This window comes from Mesocricetus auratus, unplaced genomic scaffold (assembly GCF_017639785.1).
Source record: "Mesocricetus auratus isolate SY011 unplaced genomic scaffold, BCM_Maur_2.0 Super-Scaffold_100029, whole genome shotgun sequence".
Classification (NCBI taxonomy): domain Eukaryota; kingdom Metazoa; phylum Chordata; class Mammalia; order Rodentia; family Cricetidae; genus Mesocricetus; species Mesocricetus auratus.
In genome coordinates, this window is record NW_024429210.1 from 11,604,122 (window position 1) to 11,624,311 (window position 20,190).

The following is a 20,190-nucleotide window of genomic DNA, read 5'->3' on the forward strand; positions in this document are numbered from 1 at the left end:
TTGCTTCTCTAGGGAGGTTGGGAGACGCTGGGTGTCTCCGGCAGAATGCTAGCCAGCGGCTGAAGCAGCTGAAGACCGGCTTTCGTTTACGGTGAAACTTACTAAGGAGACTGCTGTGCTCTCCATCTGCTTTGTGTGGGTTAATCGAAGGGACGCGGTGCTTTGGAGCAGACCAGTGGAGGAGATGCTGCTGCTGCTGGTCTAACTCCAGGGTTTCCCGTCACTAGTAAATGAATGCTGAGCGCCTTTCAGTTTTGTTTTCGGAAGGTTTACTATTTGGAGAAAGAAATTATAATGCCGTGGGGTCTGCCTTAGGGTTTCTGTTTCTGTGACACCAAGACCAAAAGCAAGCAGGGGAGGGAAAGGTTTATTTGGCTTACACTTCCACATTGCGGTCCATCGCTGTAGGAAGTCAGGATAGGAACTCAAACAGGACAGGAGCCTGGGGGCGGGAGCTGCTTACTGACTTGCTCTGCATGGCTTGCTCAGCCTGCTTTCTTTAGAATCCAGGCATGGCCCCATCCACAGTGGATTGGGGGCCCTCCCCAAAAATCACTAAGAAAATGTCCTACAGGCTTGTCTACAGCGTGAGCTTGTGGAGGCATTTTCTTCGTTGAGGTTCCCTCCTCTCTAAAGATTCTATTTGTGTCAAGTGGACATAAGTTAGCCAACACACTGATGGATGTGGCTGGTGCCATTCCTGGGCAATAGGCCCAGGCTGTGTATGAAGGGTAGCCGAGTAAACTAGCAAGCTGTGTTCTTCTATGGCCTTTGCTTCAGTTTCTGCCTTAGCTTCCGTTAATGATAGACTATGATCCGGAAGTGGAAGTGGAAGTAAAGCCCTTCCTCCCCCAAGTTGCTTTTGGTCAGTATTTTATCATAGTGTTTGGTGGAAGGAAGTTATCACCCAGAGCAGACGCAGGGGTAGTAGCATATCTTCAAGGAACCGATTCTTTCACCATTGGGTTTTCTATGGCATGCGTGACTTATGAAGTGCAGACTGACCAGGAATGAACCTTGCAAAACCAAGGAAAAAAAGCCCATTTTTTATTTTTGCATCAACCATTGTCTTTTATCCTGAAAGAATCCATGTTTGCAATCCTAGTGTGCTTAGTTATAAGACTGTTCAGGTTCAGATTGTACCAGTAATGGAGGTTGGAGAAAGAGGAGCCCACTGAGGCGTTGGTATATATTTTTAAATGTGTGCTTCTGGTCTGTGGTGGTTTGAAGGAGAGTGACCCCCATAGGCTCTCATGTTTGAATCATGGTCCCCAGTTGGTAAAACTATTTGGGAAGGATTGGAAGTGGGTGGGCTTGTTGGAGGAGTTGTGTCATGGGGAGGGCTTTGAAGTTTCAAAAGCCTCCAGCCACCACCCCCCCCTTGCACTCTCTGCCTCCTGTCTGAGGTGTGAGGTGTGAGCTCTCAGCTGTTCTGCTGCCATGCCTTCATTCTGCCGTCATGGACTCTGATCCTCTGGAACTGTAAGCCCAATTAAGTACTTTTCTTTATTCATATATGATTTTTATGACTCAAAATAGCTTTGTGTTGGTATTGCTATAACACAATGAAGGGGTTAAGCAACAATTTTTTTTTCTCATAATCTTTGGGGCCTGGAAAGTGCAAGATCACAGTATCAGCAAATTTGATTATTTGTTCACAGATAAATGCATTTTCTTCACCTTTTTCTTATGTGAATCTTTATGGAAGAAGCATCCAGTCCATGACACTTTGTGTTTTATCTTGAGATAGTTTGTATGAGCTTATCTCTTTTCTAAGTTCTTAGTATTAAACATTCTTTGTAAGTTAGACTTCATAGTAATTCTCAGTCCTATGGGAGGAGGAAAAAGTGTTACTGGAGTTGGCTCCTATGCTAGGCCCTACTTAATAAGACTGAAACTGAGGCGCTCATGCAGAATTTCATAATATAACTGAAACTTCAAGGAAGCCAATAAATTACCCCCTGGAAGAAATTTTTTTCTTGGTTTTTCGAGACAGGGTTTCTCTGTATTGTTTTGGAGGCTGTCCTGGAACTCACTGGGTAGACCAGGCCGGCCTTGAACTCACAGAGATCCACCTGCCTCTGCCTCCTGAGTGCTGGGATTAAAGGCCTGCGCCACCAATGCCCTGCTTTTATTTTACTTCAGAGTGGATAATGAAGTAAACCCATTTAACTTCTGTGAACCTTCCCAAACAAATAACAAACACCCCCAAAATTTCCTCCAAACCTTAATGTTATCCAGTCAGCTTTAAAAAATTATTTCTTTTCTGTTTTGGATTACAATAACATCATCTCCCTCTTTCCTCCCTTCAAGCCCTCCCATGTACCCCTTCTTGTTTCTCCTGCTTTCTCTTCTGCTTCCGTGTTCTTCCCTTGCAAAGCCTATTAGTCTGTCTTTGCTCAGGAGAAATCTCATTCCATTTTGTAGAACAGATTCTGCCTAGATTCTTGAGTCACAAATAAAACCCAGTTTGCCCTGTAGCTGAATTGCTGTAATTGTGGCTGACGTCTTTACCCTTCACATCAGGGTTAGTTGCTCATATCCCACAGCTCTTTTTTCTCCCTTTGCCTCCTTTCCTTGCCTGAGCCCAGGCTTCTTACTAGCCAATGCCAAGTTCTTTTCACAGTTCTCCATTTCAGATTCCTTTCTGCCTTAAGTCTTTGTCGTATTTTTCCCTCATGTGTACGTGTGTGTGTGTGTGGTGTGTGTGCATGTCTGTGTATGCGTAAGTGCATGTGTGTCTGCAAACGTGTGTGTGTGTGTGTGTGTGTGTGTGTGTGTGTGTGTGTGTGTGTCTAGATGCTCACGGTTGATTTTAGGAATCTTCTTTGATCTCTCTCCACCTTATTCATTTCAGCGGGTTCTCCCACTGGTCTAGATAGCTAGCTAGCTTCTGGGATCTCCCGTGGCTGCCTTTTACGGCTGGATGTTCAGGTGGACCACCATGCCCACCTGGGTGTTTGTGTGGATCCAAATTCCTGTCTGTGTGCGTATACAGCAAGTGCTGTAACATGCTCCAGCCCCGGTGTAAATGATGCAAAATAGTGAGCATGACCATATCTGGTTATAGGATATAGGAAAATGATAGATGAGTTTATGTTTATATATATCAATATTTTTGCATAAAATCAATTAGGAGTGGTGTAAAACAAGTTTTTTTTGCAGTATTTTGTTTTAGTAGGTGGAAAGGGGAAGTATGGACTGATATATTATTAATAATCCATGTGACTTTTTATAACTACAAAATATATCCACATGTACAAGAGTAAATACCAGCACATTTTACCCACAAGTCATCCTAGGGCTCACAAGGGCCTTTATAGTATAAAGTTATTCTCATACTGATTTTATTTGTAGCATATATGGAATTTAAGCCTCTTGCTTTGTTCTTTTGTTGTTGTTGTTGTTTGAGACAAGATCTCAAACCAGTCCAGGTTGCACTAGAATTCACTATGTAGTTCAGGGTGGCCTTGAACTCACAGCAACCCTCTCTCCATAGCCTCCTGAGTGCTAGGTTACAGGTGTGAGGCACTGCCCCAGCTGGAACCCTTGAGCTTTTATGTAGCTAGTTTGTTATACTCCAGTTTCCTCTTACTGAGAGTAGCTGAGTAAAAGGCAGTAAGAGAAAGAAATCCTTGCTGTTGGCCTAGTTAGCTGCATTTTTACAAATCTGTGCTTTGCTACTGCAAGCATGTATAACACAGGCATGCTAAAATGGCCACAGTAGCTGTGGTAGGTAGAGAGTCTGCATAAAGATAGGGTCATTTAAAGAGGAGGTTAAGACTTGTGAGATAATAAAAAGCCAATTATTATAAATATTTTTAAATGAAAGAGTATCAAGGCCTAAATAGTGATTTAATTAAAAGAAAGTTTGACATACCCCTTTTTAAACATAAGAATGATGTGATTAATCTTGGAATTCTTTGGTTTAGATGATATGCAGAGCATTTTTAAAAACAGGAAGTCTTTCTGAAATGGGTATGTAGAATTTCAAGAACAATGATCACATTTACTTCAGTATGTCTCATGCACAGTTAAACCTCAAATCAAACTTAGTCAAGGCAAAAAAAATTAAACCCTTATAATTGAACTTACAATTATAGCCACATTGAAAACTGCTTTATTACTACTTCATATATACTGACAGTTTATATATATTCCATAGAACAGTTGTACAGAGGCACACACCCATACTCTCATGCTAGGAAACATGGCATATTTGCATGTCCTGCTGTGTAGACTGTATGCCTTCTGTGTCCTTCTAGCTTTGATGAATCTGCTGTTGGAGCAGTTTCATTGAAGAGAGTTGACTAGTGTTTTCAGGAGCACTCAAGTACAGAGTGTTCTAATAGGACCAGTAGATTTAGTCATGTGATCTTCGAGTAGAGGAAGAACTGAGTGCAGTTAGTAGGTAGGTCATTCTTTTTGCTAAAAAAAGTTTACTGAATTTGTATTTATTACATAAAGTGTGAGCATGTGTGTGTGTGTGTGTGTGTGTGTGTGTGTGTGTGTGTAGAGAGAGAGAGAGAGAGAGAGAGAGAGAGAGAGAGAGAGAGAGAGAGAGAGAGAGTGTGTGCATTAAGTAGGTTTTGTCACAGCGTGCACATGGAGGTCAGAGGACAGTTTGTGGGAGTTGGTTTTACTCCTTCCATGATATGGGTCTCAGGGATTCAACTCAAGTTGTCAGGCTTTGGGGAGAGTGTTTTTATCCACCAAACTGTCAGTTTCTCCACCTTCTTTTTTTTTAAATTTTAGGTGAAATAGGAGAAAACAATTCACCAGGGCTCATTTTGATAATTACATTTTTTTCTGGAAATATAAGCTATCTAATCTTGAAGTTTTTTCTTTTAATTGGAAGAAGGAAAATTAGTTTTTATTCTACTTAGCCATGTGACCTTGAATGTACTACTTGGTCTCTCTAAGCCTTAGTTTGCACTTGGTATGATAACACAGAATGACCATTAAGTCTGCAAAGAAAATGGAGCGTGTTCTTTCATAGATACCCACTTAAATCAAGCGATGATTTCTAAGTACTGCTTCTAAGAGTAGAACTCTGAAAATAACTCATATTCAGAATTAATACAGAAGGCTGGCCACCTTTAGTCCCAGCCCTTAGAAAGCTGACAAGGTTGGAAGTAGGGCTACATAGTGATACCCTGTCTCAAATAAATAAAAAGCAAAAAGTATGTAGGAAATGAATGGACTGCAGAATATACTGCAGAAAAGTTGCAGCATTGAATGAAAAATTGCATTATATATATGATCCTATTTTTATAAAAATGATTGTATAAATGCTGTGGTTTAGACATTGTATCACCAAAAATTGCAATGTTGGAGACTGGTTGCCAAAATGAGGTGATGAGGACTCACTCCTTTAAGAGGTGGGGACCAGCCAGGCATGATGGGGCACACCTTTAATCTCAACACTCAGGAGGGTAGAGGCAGGCAGATCTCTGTGAGCTCGACATCATCCTGGACTACAGAGGGAGTTCCAGGACAACTAAAGCTGTTACACAGAGAAACCCTGTCTCTAAAAAGCCAAAACAGAAAAGAAGGTGGGGCCCATGGTAGGTGCTTAGGTCATAAAGCCATTGCCTTCAGAAGAGATTAACTCCCATCTCTCAGGAGCAAGTCAGGCCTTTTAGACTAGGCTAGTCACTGTGATGTTGAGTTGGACAGAAGACCTACCACAGTTGGCTTCTAGTGCATGGGTTTGTGCTGTAATCCCCAAAGAGACAACCCTAAATATTATCATCTTGTATGTCCTAAAAGATAAAAATCCATAGGCTCTAAAATCATGAGCATAATTCTGAAAAAAATAACAATAGTAGTCACTTTAATACTTTTACATTTTTAGGAGAATTGTTTGAGAAACAGAAATATAACAAAACCCTCATAGGCCATGTGTCACAATGAGAGCCCACATATTTTCCCAAGCATAAACTCCCAGGTGTTCTACAGTCATGTGGCTGTGACACCGATAAGCAGAGAGGTTACCGTCACAGACAGGCCCATATCTCCATGTGTGAACATACATCACTGTGTGGGTAATGCTGTCCAGCTGTGCAGTGCAGTCGCCTGAAACCTAATGAGTTTGATAAAGTCATTGAGAAAACCACCACGGGCTGTTGGGGTTAGAGACACTTGCTGTGGGCCCCGTGACCTAAATTTGATCCCCGTGGATGGAGAGAACTGACTCCAAAAAGTAGTCCTCTGACTTCCTCACTGCATCAGCAGCCACTAAAGAATCAACATCTTGACAAATTTACTTTCATGCAGACACATGAAAGAGATGTTGCTTCATTTATTTGGGAAGTTTTAGCATTCACATGCACACACAAATCTTATACTCATGACGAAATTTGCAAAACTGTGTTGGATGAGTTAGAACTCTTAGACAGTTTTTCATCCATTTTGTATTTGCACTATTGGAATTTATGAAAAGATGATCTACATAGTTTAGTAGATGATAGAAATAATGCTGGCATGGTAGTAGTGTGGTATATAATATGGTTGCAGTAAGTGATTCCAATTCATTTATAAAGCAAATTTATTGACCAGACATTTGGGGGACCAAGCATTGTTATTAAGGATAAAATGTAGAAGGAGCAGACACTTCATGGAAATTGCAATCTTATGGAACGTGAAAAGAAATAGGGTTAGTCATAATGATGAATACACCAGGAGGGATTTCAGATTGTAACTTAATGGTAATCTAAAAGGTCTGCACATACGGGGCTGGGCAGCTGCCTTTATAAGTTGGCAGCTCTTAGATTTTCTTCGGTTTATATTATAACCTGACCTTAATGTACATAGTAGATACTAGTTATTTAAATCTCTTATGCCATTTGAAGAATATTTGAACTGAAGTTTACTAAGGCAAAAAATTTGTTCAGGTAAATTGCTATGGTGCCAATATTAACCTTTAAATACACAACTCTGAGTATAACCCTCCCCCACAGTAGCATTTCAACAAGTGGATCTCAAGATTTCAACAAGTAGGAGTTAATTTTTTCACATTGTGATTTGGGGGAGTTGAGGCTTTAAAGATTTTGACCTTTTGGGATTGCAACAGTTGAGGCTGCGGCATTTGAATTGTCTTTGGAATTATACTTCGTACTGCTTCCACACAGGCCATGTGGCTGTAATTGCTAGGACACGTCACACAGATCTCACCATGGTCACCTAATCTTGAACTTTCTGCCTCCAGGGCTATGAGCAAGAGTAAGCCCTGTATAAAGTACCCAACCTCAGGTAATTTGTTACAGTAACACAGTGGACTGACAGTAGCAATTCTCTTAGTCCTGGTTTCACATCTTGTCAGATAGTGAGGAACATCAGAACGATTGATTAATTCACAGATGAGAATGTTGGTTGTTGCTGGTTGAGAGGAAAAAGTTCCTGCAGTCTTCAGAATATTGTTCATCTCTTTCTTTAAGATGTCCGGAGTATGAGGATATTTTCAAAAACACTTATTTGCTTTTTTTGTAATGTTTTTATTTAAATTAGCAACTCGAATGTTTCACATGTCAATCCCATCTCCCTCTCCCACCCCTCCTCCCTTGTCCCTCCACCAGTCCCCCAGCCCCCCCACCCAATCCCCACATCATTCCCCAGGGAGGGTGAGGCCCTCCTTTGGGGATCTCCAAAGTCTGTCATTTCATCCAGGGCAGGACCTAGGCCCTTTCCCATGCGTTCAGGCTGAGAGAGCATCCCTCTATGTGGAATGGGCTCCCAAAGATCATTCATACACCATGGTAAACACTGATCTACTACCCAAGGCCCCAGAGATTTCTGTGGCCTCGAGACTACTTTCATGGAGTCTGGATCGGTCCCCTGTTGGCCTCTCAGGCATTAATCTGGGATTCAAGCGCTCCCCCTTATCCAGTCAGCTGTCTTTGTGGGTTTCACCATCATGGTCTTGACCGCTTTGCTCATCACTCCTCCATCTCTGTCACTAGGTTCCAGAGTTCAGTTCAGTGTTTAGCTGTGGGTATCTGTCTCTACTTCCATCAGTCATTGGATGAAGGTTCTAGGATGGCATATAAGGTAGTCATCAACCTTATCATCAAAGAGGGGCTATTAATGTAGTCTCTCCACTATTGCTTAGTTTGCCAGTTGGTGTTATTCTTGTAGATCTCTGGAAATCTCACTAGTGTCAGCTCTCTCCTCAAGCCTATAATGACTCAATTTATTATGGTATCTCTCATCTTGCTCTCCTCTATTCTTACCTTGACTCAACCTTCCTGCTTCCCCATGCCTTCTTCTCCCCTCCTCTTCTCCCCCTCTCTTTTTCCTGGTTCCCTCTCCCCTCCCCCGATGTTCCCAATCTGCTCAGGAGATCTTGCCTCATTCCACTTCTCTGGGATATCATGCATCTCTCTTGGAAACCTCCTTGTTTCCCAGACTCACTGGCACTGGGATTGTAGGCTGAGACTCCCCTGATCCATGTCTAAAATCCATATATGAGTGAGTACATACCATGCTTGTCTTGTTGTGTCTGGGTTACCTCACTCAGGATGGTTTCCTCTAGTGCCATTTGCCTGCAAATTTCAAGATTCCATTTTTTTTCTGCTGAGTAGTACTCCATTGTGTAAATGTACCACATTTTCTCTATCCACTCTTCAGTTGTGGGGCATCTAGGTTGCTTCCAGGATCTAGCTATTACATATAATGCTGCTATGAACATAGTAGGACAGACATCCTTGTTGTGTGAATGGGCGTTTTTTGGGTATATGCCTAAGAATGGAATTACTGGGTCTTGTAGTAGACTGAGTCCCATTTTCCTGAGGAATCTTCATACTGATTTCCATAGTGGCTGTATGAGTTGGCACTCCCACCAGCAATGGAGGAGTGTTTCCCTCTCTTCACATCCTCTGCAGCACCAACTGTCATTGGTGTTTTTGATTTTAGCCATTCTGATTGAGTAAGATGATATCTCGGAGTTGCTTTGATTTGCATTTCCCTAATGGCTAATGATGTTGAACACTTTCTCAAGTGTCTCTCAGCCATTTTATACTCCTCTATTGAGAATTCTCTATTTAGTTCAGTCCCCCACTTTTTAATTGTATCCTTTGGTGTATTGGAGACTTGCTTATTGAGTTCTTTGTGAATTTTGGAGATCATCCCTCTGTCAGATGTGGGGTTAGTGAATATATTTTCCCAAACCAAGGGGGGCCTTTTTGTCTTGCTGACTGTGTCCTTTGCCTTACAGAAGCTTCTCAATTTCAGGAGGTCCCATTTATTAATTTTCGATCTCAGTGTTTGTGCTACTGGTGTTATGTTCAGGAAGTAGTCTCCTGTACCATTTCGTTCAAGGGTGCCTCCCACTTTCTCTTCTAACAGGTTCAGTGTGGCTGGATTTATGTTGAGGTCTTTGATCCACTTAGACTTAAGTTTTATACATGGCGATAGACATGGATCTATCTTCAGTCTTCTACATGTCAGCATCCAGTTATGTCAGCACCATTTGTTGAAGATGCTTTCTTTTTTTCCATTGTATAATTTTAGCTTCTTTGTCGAAAACCAGGTGTTCATAGGTTTGTGGGTTAATATCAGGGTCTACCTGTCTATTTTTGTGCCATTACCAAGCTGTTTTCAGGACTATAGCTCTATAATAGAGCTTGAAGTCAGGGAAGGTGATGCCTCCTGACGTTGCTTTGTTGAGCAGGGTTGTCTTGGCTATTCTGGAAAAAACACTTATTTGCTTTTAAAGATTTATTTTGAGTTATGTATATATGTCGTCTGTGTGGGTATATGATTGTTTTGCTTGGGTCCCATGGTTGTCTCATGAGCTATCAGCACTTAGCTGAATCCTTAAGGAGGGTCCTCAGGAGCTCTTTGTAGCTCATTCTCTAGCTGGGTCCACTCTGAAGACAACCTTGTGTTCCCAGCTTTGAGCTCTGTCTCCTCAGCTCAGGTCATTGGTTGCCTCTAGTTTACTTTCTGTGTCTGAAACCTTCCCTTTACCAGACAGCTGGGTTTGGAGAACAGGAATATACCTTCTTGTATGCTTCATGTTCTCGTCTGTCTTGAACGTGTATAGAATTTACCAAAAATCAATAAAAACACTTTTCAGTCCCCTCTCAATCAGATTTACTAATAGTTAACAAATCCTGTCACATTTACTTTTTCTTAGCTATTCTGGCAGGTGTAAGGTGGAATCTCAAAGAAGTTTTCATTTGCCTTTATTTCCTTGATGGCTAAGGATGTTGAACATTTCTTTAAATGTTTTTCAGCTATTTGAGATTCCTCTACTGAGAATTCTCTGTTTAGATCTGTCCCCCATTTAAAAGAATTGGATCATTTTGTTTTGATATCTAGTTTCTTGAGTTTTTCATATATTTTGGATATTAGTCGTCTATTGGATGTGGAGTTGCTAAAAATCTTTTCCCCATTCCATAGACTGTTGCTTTGCTTTGTCCTGTTGATGGTGTCTTTTGCCCTGCAGAAGCTTTTCAGTTTCATGAGGTCCCACTTATTAATTGTTGGTCTTAGAGCCTGTGCTATCCATGTTCTGTTCAGGAAGTTGTCTCCTATGCTAGTGAGTGCAAGGCTATTCCCCAGTTCCTCTTCTATCAAGTTCAGTGTGTCTAGTTTTATGTTGAAACGTTTGATTTGTTTGTACTTGAGTTTTGTTCAGGGTGATAAATATAGATCTGTTTGCCTTCTTCTACCTTCTGCCATCTAGTTTGATCAGTACTATTTGCTGAAGATGTTGTCTTTTTTTCCAGTGCCTACTTCTGGCTTCTTTATAAAGAATCAGGTATTGATATGTGCTTGGATTTATGTCTGAGTCTTCAATTTGATTCCATTGATCAATGTGTCTGGTTTTGTACCTATACTATGCGGTTTATTATTATAGCTCTGTACAACTTGAAATCAGGAATGGTGATACCTCCAGCAGTTGTTTTATTGTTCAGGGTTGTTTTAGCTATTCTGTTTGTTTGTTTGTTTGTTTTTCCATAAAAAGTTGAGAATTATCCATTCAAGGTCTATAAAGAATTGTGTTGGAATTTTGTTGGTGATTGCATTGAATCTGTAGATTGCTTTTGGTAGGATAGCCCTTTTTACTATGTTAATCCTACTGATCCTTGAGTGTGGAAGATGTTTTCATATTCTGATATCTTCTTCAATTCCTTTCTTCAGAGGCTTGGAGTTTTTACCATACAAACCTTTCACTTGCTTGCTTAGAGTGACCCCAAGGTATTTTATATTATATGAGGCTATTGTGAAAGGTGTTGTGTAGTGATATATTATTTATGACTTATTAAAGCTGTCCGAGGATTCAGAAAGCAAAGTCATAGAAGCCAGGCATACCCCTTTAATCCCAGGATTCAGGATTATGAGGTAAACAGATCTCTATTAGTTCAAGGCCACACTGAGCTACACGAAATATACTAAAGAGCAACAGCTCACACAAAGATGATCTCAGCACTTGGGATCACACACCTTTAATCCCAGGACTCATGAGAGGCATTTAAGATAGGAAAAGGCATTCTTTCTCCAGCCACAATGAAGATAGGAAGTCATTCAAGTCTCAGTATTCTCCAGCCATGCTGAGGAGAGCATAGCAGTCTGAGGTTTGGTGGAGCCAGGATTGCCTTTTAGTCTGAGGTAGAGTAAGAGCTAGTGACTGCCTGCTTTGCTTTTCTGAACTTTAGGCAAGATGCTCTTCTTCTTCTTCTTCTTCTTCTTCTTCTTCTTCTTCTTCTTCTTCTTCTTCTTCTTCTTCTTCTCCTCCTCCTCCTCCTCCTCCTCCTCCTCCTCCTCCTCCTCCTCCTCCTCCTCCTCCTCCTCCTCCTCCTCCTCCTCCTCCTCCTCCTCCTCCTCCTCCTCCTCCTCCTCCTCCTCCTCCTCCTCCTCCTCCTCCTCCTCCTCCTCCTCCTCCTTTTTTTTTTTTTCCAGACAGGGTTTCTGTATGGTTTTGGAGCCTGTCCTGGAACTTGCTCTGTAGACCAGGCTGGCTTTGCACTCATAAATAATATATCACTACAGTGTTGTTTCTTTGATTTCCCCCTTAGTCCATTGTTATTTGTATATAGGAGAGCTGCTGATATTTTTGAGTTAATTTTTGAGAAATCAAGGTTGGGGGGCATAGTTTGTGGGATCCACAGATGTGGGTGGGGGAAGGGAGGCTGAAACTGGTATCTGTTGCAGGCTAGGGATGAGATTGAGGGTTTGGGCTTAGGGGAGCCGGGGGGTGGTGGTGGAGAGGACTGTGGGCCCACCTAGTTTTCTGGGAGTCATGGACTCCTTTATTTATTTATTTTTATTTATTTATTTTTGTGGGGGAGGAGGGTTCAGACAGGGTTTCTCTGTGTAGCCCAGCCTGTCCTGGAACTAGCTCTGTAGAACAGGCTAGCCTTGAACTCAAAGATCTGTCTGCTTTCTGCCTCCCAAGTGCTGGTATTAAAGGTGTGCACCACTTTAGGCCTTTAATTTGGTTTTATTTGATGCTTCTTGTGATTAAATTCAGATTATATATTTTTGGCAGTAAGATTTATGTAAGTGGTTTTGTCTTATCAGGATTTTTAAAAATCAATTTGTCATCCTTTGTTACATTAATTTCAATTGGTTAAGGCATTGTTTATCAAATTTCTTCCATATAATATTTTAATTTTTTCCAATAAAACAAAGATATAATAAGTGGGAAAATATTTCAAGGCTCATTATTACCATAGTTTTTACCAAAATTTTACCTACTCACTGGTGTAAGACAAAATAAATCTTTTAACACCCATTGATGATTTTTGCCTCATTCAGTTCTTACTATAGGTATGAGGCAATTTTCAGAGTTAATTTCTTAGATAGCATTTCATGTGTTTGCTTCCCCCTTCTTACTGCCTCCCTCTCTCCTCCCTCCTCCCTCCCTTCCTCCCCCCTCCCATTATTCACTTCTTCCTTTGCTCTTTCACTCCTTCTTGCATTTCTTCCATCTTCTATCTATTCATTCATCCATCATCTATCATCTATCCATCCATCATCTATCATCTATCTATCTATCTATCTATCTATCTAGCATCTATCTACCTGTCTATCATTATCTAGCTGTCTATCTATCATTATCTATCTATCTGTCTGTCTGTCTGTCTGTCTATCTATCTATCTATCTATCTATCTATCTATCTATGTAATCTTCACTATGTAATTCATAGGATCTAATGGTTTCTTACTTAGTGAATTACATTACTACATTAATAGATTAAGGATTATATTTCTTCTTTTTTTTTCTTGCTGGGAATTGAACTTAGGGCCTCATATGAGCTAAGAAAGGGCTCATTACTGAGCTGTATTCCTAGTGCAGATTTGTCTTTCTTTAAGTGAGAGTTCAATAATTTCTTTCTGATTTGACATGAGCTTAGAGGGAGTGAGCTAATGATAACAATAGAAAATCTTTTATTTGGCATTCTTGGTTTTGGGAACAGAGTCCTGACATGCTGAGCTGCAGGGTGTGACTGCAGTGAGGAGGACAAATCTCAGTTACCATCAGGTCTCGTGTGAGCCAGGAAGCCAACTATAATGGAAAAGTTGGCAGTTGTGATAAGCTCTTCTTGAATTTCGGAAAATTATGTATGGGTCTGGGTTCCCTAATTGAACTACCGTTAGAAGTCCACAGACCTTATTTTGAAAACGTTTCTCCTTTTCCTGGTCTTACTGTGTGGGTATAGCTATTGCTGCTTAGGGAGGGAGAGCTAGAAAGGCCTGGGAAATTAGCACTGCTGATGTCAGCAAAGCCTCCCATTCCTGATCTCCTGCATTTTGCTTCTATTTCAGTTGCCCCTTCCCAGCCTTCTCAAGTATGTATGTAGTGTCCAAGTGGAGAGAATTATGATATTGAAAATACTTAGGAGGTTGAAGCAGGCAGATCTCAGTTGAAGCAGGCAGATCTCAGTTATGGACCAGCCAGGTCTACATAGCAAGTTCCAGGCCAGCCCAGGCCACACAATGAGCCCTGTCTCCAAAACCAGCAAAACAAAAAACCAAGCAAACAAGAATAAAACACATATTATTCTTTTTTTTTTTTGTGGACTATCTTTTGGCTTTAGGATAGGTGTGGGGGGGCAGTTTCTCTAAATGGCTACTATGGCTAAGGTTGGCAATATGTTTGCAACTTGTTCCTCTTCCTGCCAGAATTGTATCCTACTGTGATGAATGGTTCATTTCAGGGTAATTTCAGAAGTTAATATTATGATATTTATTTAAATTTATTTTAAATAATGATTATGTTAGGACAAAGAGTTTCTGGAATTTAATACCTTATTCACTAAAATTATTATGAAACCATGACTATTAATTAAATATGCCTTATTAGTTTAGTCTGATTAAGAAGTATAAATATGTTTTAGTATTTTCTTTTTATTTTTATGTTAGCATTATTATTTACTGTTTTTCTTAAAAGAGATAGTAATCACTTGTATGGTTATCTCTGTGAACTGTAGACTATTTACAGTTAACAGTTTTTAGAAGCCACAGTCATACTTCCCACAGCATGTAATTTGCCTTTGAAAATTTCCTGCTTTGGAGATCATTTATTTGTGTTCTTACTATTTTAATATGAGTGAAATAAATATTAATAATGAATTGTTTAAAGTACAGTACTCCAGTTAATTCCATGTATAATTAAAAAATTTGAATACATTAACATTTCACAACACAGTCTGTGATTGGGTTAGGAATGTTTGTGTTTGCTGTTCAAATATTCTGTAATATTTGATATTTGGATAAAATGCTGTTTTCATATCAAATATATTTGTTCAAACTTTTAGGGGATATAGACTAGAGTCTTAGAAATTTTTATTTAACATAAAATTATTTGTTTTCAAATATTAAAAGTGAGAACAGTTTGGGGGAAATCTTTGTGGTCATGTGACCACTAGGTTTTGCATATTTGCCTCCTTTAATGATATGTTACCTTTTCTGTCATACATAAAACATTTACTCCAAGTTGTGTTGTGAGGAGATGAAGGGATAAAAGAGTGAGGTGAGCTGTCCTGGACGTTCTGCTGTGGCGAACACGAACCTATCTTGTTCCTCAAGCTCTCTTACCAGATGAGGGAAGGGGAGTGCTTTCACGGAAGGAAGCACATGTTTATGTTAAAGCATGGTACGTCCTTGTACATCCTATGTGTAAAATGCCGCTTGACTGAACCAACTGTTTACAGCAAGCCTGGACCAGCCACAAGACTGGAAATATGATGAAAGCTCACTGAAGTTGAAGCCACTGTCAGGCAAGATTACATTAGAGACATAAAGTCTGGGTTTTAGCTTCAGGAAATACCACTGTGGAAATTACTCTCTAGATAGGATTAAATATAAAAATTCTAAACACGCATCTAAAATGAGTTAAGTTACCAAGATAACCACAGCTAATTGCCAAAGGATTTTTCAAAAAGTATTTTGTTATCATTATTTGAAAATAAGAATGGTTAAAATTGTGAGACTAATTTTGGATTTTTTTTTTTGGCTGTGAAATTTGATTTTAATCATTATGAGTTGGCTATGGGAAAGTTATTAACTAGTAGATATTTAATCTATGTATGATATGTGGTATAGTAAAAATTACATATTTAAGTTCAGGGGTCCACAGATCCTAAAATTCTTAAAAGTCCCCAAAATGATGCATCTTTTTTTGCATACTAATGAGAATATAGAGTGGGTCCTGGAGAGAGATATTGGTTGTTAGGTAAGTCGGCTTCCTGGAAAGTTAGACTTTTAGCCACATTTGCCTCTACTATAGTGAGTCGAGAGGGTCCAAAAGTTTAGTTGATTTCACATGACCAGTGATATAGCCACCACTCTGAAATCCAAAGGACACAGAGCTTTGCCCAGCTGAGCATGTGAAAGCTGCTGGGACGTAACTGTGCAGAGGGAGCATGAACACACTGCATCTCTGTCTCATGCCTGACCCTGGCGTCTCCCTCACTTCCGCATCTCTGTCTCATGTCTGACCCTGGCTTCTCTCTCACTTCCGCATCTCTGTCTCAGGCCTCACTCACCCTGGCGTCTCTCTCACTTGACTGTTTGTCAGTGTCCTTTGTAAAATTCTTTGTAAGATAATTATGAAGGAAAAGGGTATGGCATACTCACTTTGTAGCTGATTGGACAGAGGCATAGGTAATTGATCCATGTCTCTAAAATAAAACCCGTCTCTAGTGGGTCTCACAGCTGCAAGATTATGCTAAAAGGCTTAACCCTATCTTCAAACAAGACAAAAAGACATCTTATGTATTCCATTTATGAAGGGAGACCTGGTCCAGTGCTGCTGTCAAGTACCTCAAGAGTTTCTTCCTATGGGACCACCATCCAGTCAAAGCTGAATTTTTTATTTTTATTTTTGGTTTTTTGAGACAGGGTTTCTCTGTGTTGTTTTGGAGGCTGTTTTGGAATTCGCTCTGTAGACCAGCCTGGCCTTGAATTCACAGAGATCCACCTGCCTCTGCCTACTGAGTGCTGGAATTAAAGGCGAGTGCCACCAACGACTAGCCAAAGCTGAATTCTTGACTATGCTGTGGAAAATAACTTGAAGATGTGTTGCGTGAAGCAAAATTATCAAGTTAATCAAGTAGAGATAAGTAATAGTACATGCTTTAGATTTACGTGTAAAGAGGGAAGGAGGAGGAAGACGAGAAGAAAAGAGAAGATACAAGACATGAGTGCAGCATCTCTAGAGAGAGTTGTCATTAGGTGTCTGTTTTAGTTTTTTGTCAGCTTGAACAAGCTATAGCCATTTGGGAACAAGGAGCCTCAATAGAGAAAATGCCTCCATTAGATTGGCTTGGCAAGTCTGAGGGGGCATTTTCTTGATTAGTGATTGATGTGGGAGGGCCCAGCTCATTGTGGGTGATGCTATCCCTTGCAGGTGGTCCTGAGTTGTATTAGAAAGCAGGTTAAGCAAGCCCTGGGTAGCAAGCCAGTAAGCTGCAAACGTCTGTGGCCTCTGCTTTAGTTCCTGCCTCCAGGTTCCTTCCCTGTGTTCCTGCCTTGATTTCCCTTGATGGATCTTAACTTGTAATCAAATAAATCCTTTCCTCCCATAGTTGCCTTTGACCATGGTGTTTTATCACAGCAAGAAACCCAAGTGGAACAGTATCTTTGCATTTGATATATTGTATGTTTCTGGGGCATAAGTTATGGTGCTGAAAGAATGTAATTTATAACAAGCCTTAAGAACTAACTAGTTAAAAAAAATCGCAGTTGAAAAAAGTAAGTTACAAAGTATATGAATTTACTTATTTTTCTTAAAGAATTTCCTTTTACAAATGAAATTATAAAGTGATTTTATGAGGCAAATTGTTTGAGAAAAAGAGTATCCATGTAGTTACACTTGAGTAAAGGTGTGGTAAAGGAAGTCCACGAACACCCAGATAAAAGAACAACAGATATTTATTTGGGGAACACTCACACAATGAAGGTAAATAGCCACCATGGCCTTCTGCTCCTGGAGGTGCAGCACCTGCCCTGTAGGATGCTCCAACCACAACTCAAGAGAGAAATCAAGTGAGTCCCTCCTCTTCCATATAAGGGCTCATGCCTGCACACTGAAGCCATACCCTAAGGTGTGGCCATTACCTCAATTCTATTGGCAGAACAAGATGCTACTACATTTCCCCTCTTTGTCTAAATAAGAGGCTTTTAAACCTGATACAAAAACTATATACAATGATAACAAATATCAAGTATAGTCTAGGAGAAAGAAAGGTAAAAACAAATATCAAGTATAGTCTAGGAGAAAGAAAGGTAAAAACATATATAAATTTAGACCTACAACTAGTAAGAGCAACAGTAAGCAAGAAATACATACTAAATGTTCAGGCCAAGGGTAATAGCATAGCATATAACAGAGATTACTTCAATAGCTGTCCTATTCTGGAAAGTCTAAGTTTTGTAGCTGATAAGCTCTAGCAAAGATAAAAGAGGATATTGGCTGTGACTATCTAGTCTTCAACCTCGTCAAAGACCTGGGAAGGAAAATAACATTGCTAGGGTAAGTACTTCCTAAAAGTGCAAGAAATGACAGAAACAGTTGGCTACCTAGACAGTCATCTAAGGTCTCACAGTAATGTCTAGGCAACTGACTTTGGCTAAGGCCTAGAGTATCTAATAGATCACATCCGAAGCAGGAACATTCAAAAGAATGTCCTACCCTGACTTGGCAAGGTTTGGTAGTCTCTTTTTGCTTATTTCCTGTTTGTCCAGTTAGGACAGCATGTTCAGTGTCAGTGGTCAAGGCAAGGACAGTTCTTTGCCCAAAAGGCCAGTTTTGCCCGAAGAAAACAAACTCCAAATGAAGTGTAACTTGTGTACCCACCATACTCTTCGGGAATAGCTCGTTGATGCCAGGAGCAATTGTGTTTCATGTCAACAGAGTTCTAAATTATTAAAATATTAAATGCTGTATTCTGTAGGTCTTTGAAGTGCCTGAATATCAAATGTCTATGCTGAGCACATCTCTGAGCATATATAAACATACCTATATACATATAATATGATAAAAATAACTTTACATCTGTATGCAAAGCATTGTAAACAGAAAGAGGAACCTACATAGTATGACAAATACAATTTCAAATTTGAAGCAATATACAAATTATCCAAGACAGGAATACAAAATTAATTTTACATAAGTATCAATATACAAGACTCTATAACAATGTAAGTTGTCTATAGCTAATAGTTGCTAAAATAGTTCACAAGAAGATATACTAATCTGCCTATATCCCACCCCATCCATTTGCCTTTACTCTTTCTCAAAGATATTCCTGAGTCTGAACTTCACATTCTACCCACAACCCTACGCAACTTATAACCAACCCTAAACAGGTTATCCTTGGGAAAAACCAAAGTGCCATCTAAATCAACTGTAAGGAAAGGGGATGCCACTTTCTTAGAATTACTTCTAGCTATCATGGGGGGATCCTGGTTAAGTCTCAAGAGGACTAGCTGTAACATTTGTAACTGGTCTCTGAAATTCTTATCTGAAGCTCTGGCCAGAGTGTTGTAAGGAGGTAGACTATCTCAGCTAGCTAATTTGGAATTGTCTAGAGCAGTTTTAGTCTAAAACTGATCCTTGAGTGTTGTTTACCAGTTCAAAGACATCGTTCTGAACCAAGTGGAATCAATGTTGTGGGGGCCCATCTTCTTTCTGGAGACTTTAGAGATTGTTAGGAAATTTTATTGTTCACTGTGGAAGACTTAAACATTAATATAAAATGGAAAGTTTAAATTTTATAGGTATGCATACAAGGAAAAGTACCAATAAAGGTGAAAATAAGTATGGGGAAAATAGGATTTTGGAGAGATAACAGAGTTTTGACAATAATAGCCCCTAGATTTTGGTTTTCTTCTGTCTCATATCAGGTGGCTCTTCAGATATGAGACAGAAACTCTGAATTTTTCTTTTAACAACATGCTTGCATTTAGAGAAGGAGGAGCTACAGCACAATTCCACAGCCAGCTTTGATTTTTAAGTGAGTCAGGACTACCACTGTACCGGAGAGTAAGGAGATATAGGTACTTAGGTAGAGATATTTTACCCTGTGTACATATTGGTACCATAATTCAGATTCTTCTTGGCTTGGTGATTCTTTCTGGATGGCTATCCTTTCTTCCTTGGGTATCTAGATGCCCAATGTCTTCTTGGAGATGGGTATTTTCTGTTTTCCTACAAAGACAAGAACAGAATATGCCCCTACCTTTGTGAGGTTTCCTTACACCTTGTGGATTTTCACCTTGATGGATGAGCTACCACTTCTCCTCATCAGGAGGGTTCTCCTGCTCAAATCGAATCTTGATTAGCTTTGATGGTTTTCATAGCTTTTCTTTTCCTGTAGAAACAAAAGTGAAACCCCTTCCCCACCGTAGAACATTTCCTGGTTTCCATTCTGAGGTCAACTTATCCTTGAAGTAAGTTCACTGGCTGACTTAGCTCATAAGTTTTTTTTCTATTGTCCAATGTCCCTCACAGCTGTTCCTTTCTCATTAGCATTAAGAAAATTCAAGTTTAATAAGGCATTATGCAGTTTGTTTTGGGGGATCTTGGTTCCCCCTGCTTGTTTAGAGAGCTTTTCTTTTAAGGTGTGATTTTATCTCTCAACAACTGCTTGTCCTGTAGGATTATGTGGTATACCTGCAAGATGCTTTATGTTATAATATTTAAAAACTGTTTCATCTTACTAGAGACATATGTTG

The 20,190-nt window shown here is 39.9% G+C and overlaps 1 protein-coding gene across 5 annotated transcripts in view; it reads left to right on the plus strand.

Annotated features, from left to right (window-relative positions):
• LOC101824868 (WD repeat containing planar cell polarity effector) overlaps positions 1-20,190 on the plus strand; it is a 258,189-nt gene that overhangs the window by 579 nt on the left and 237,420 nt on the right. The window lies entirely within an intron of this gene.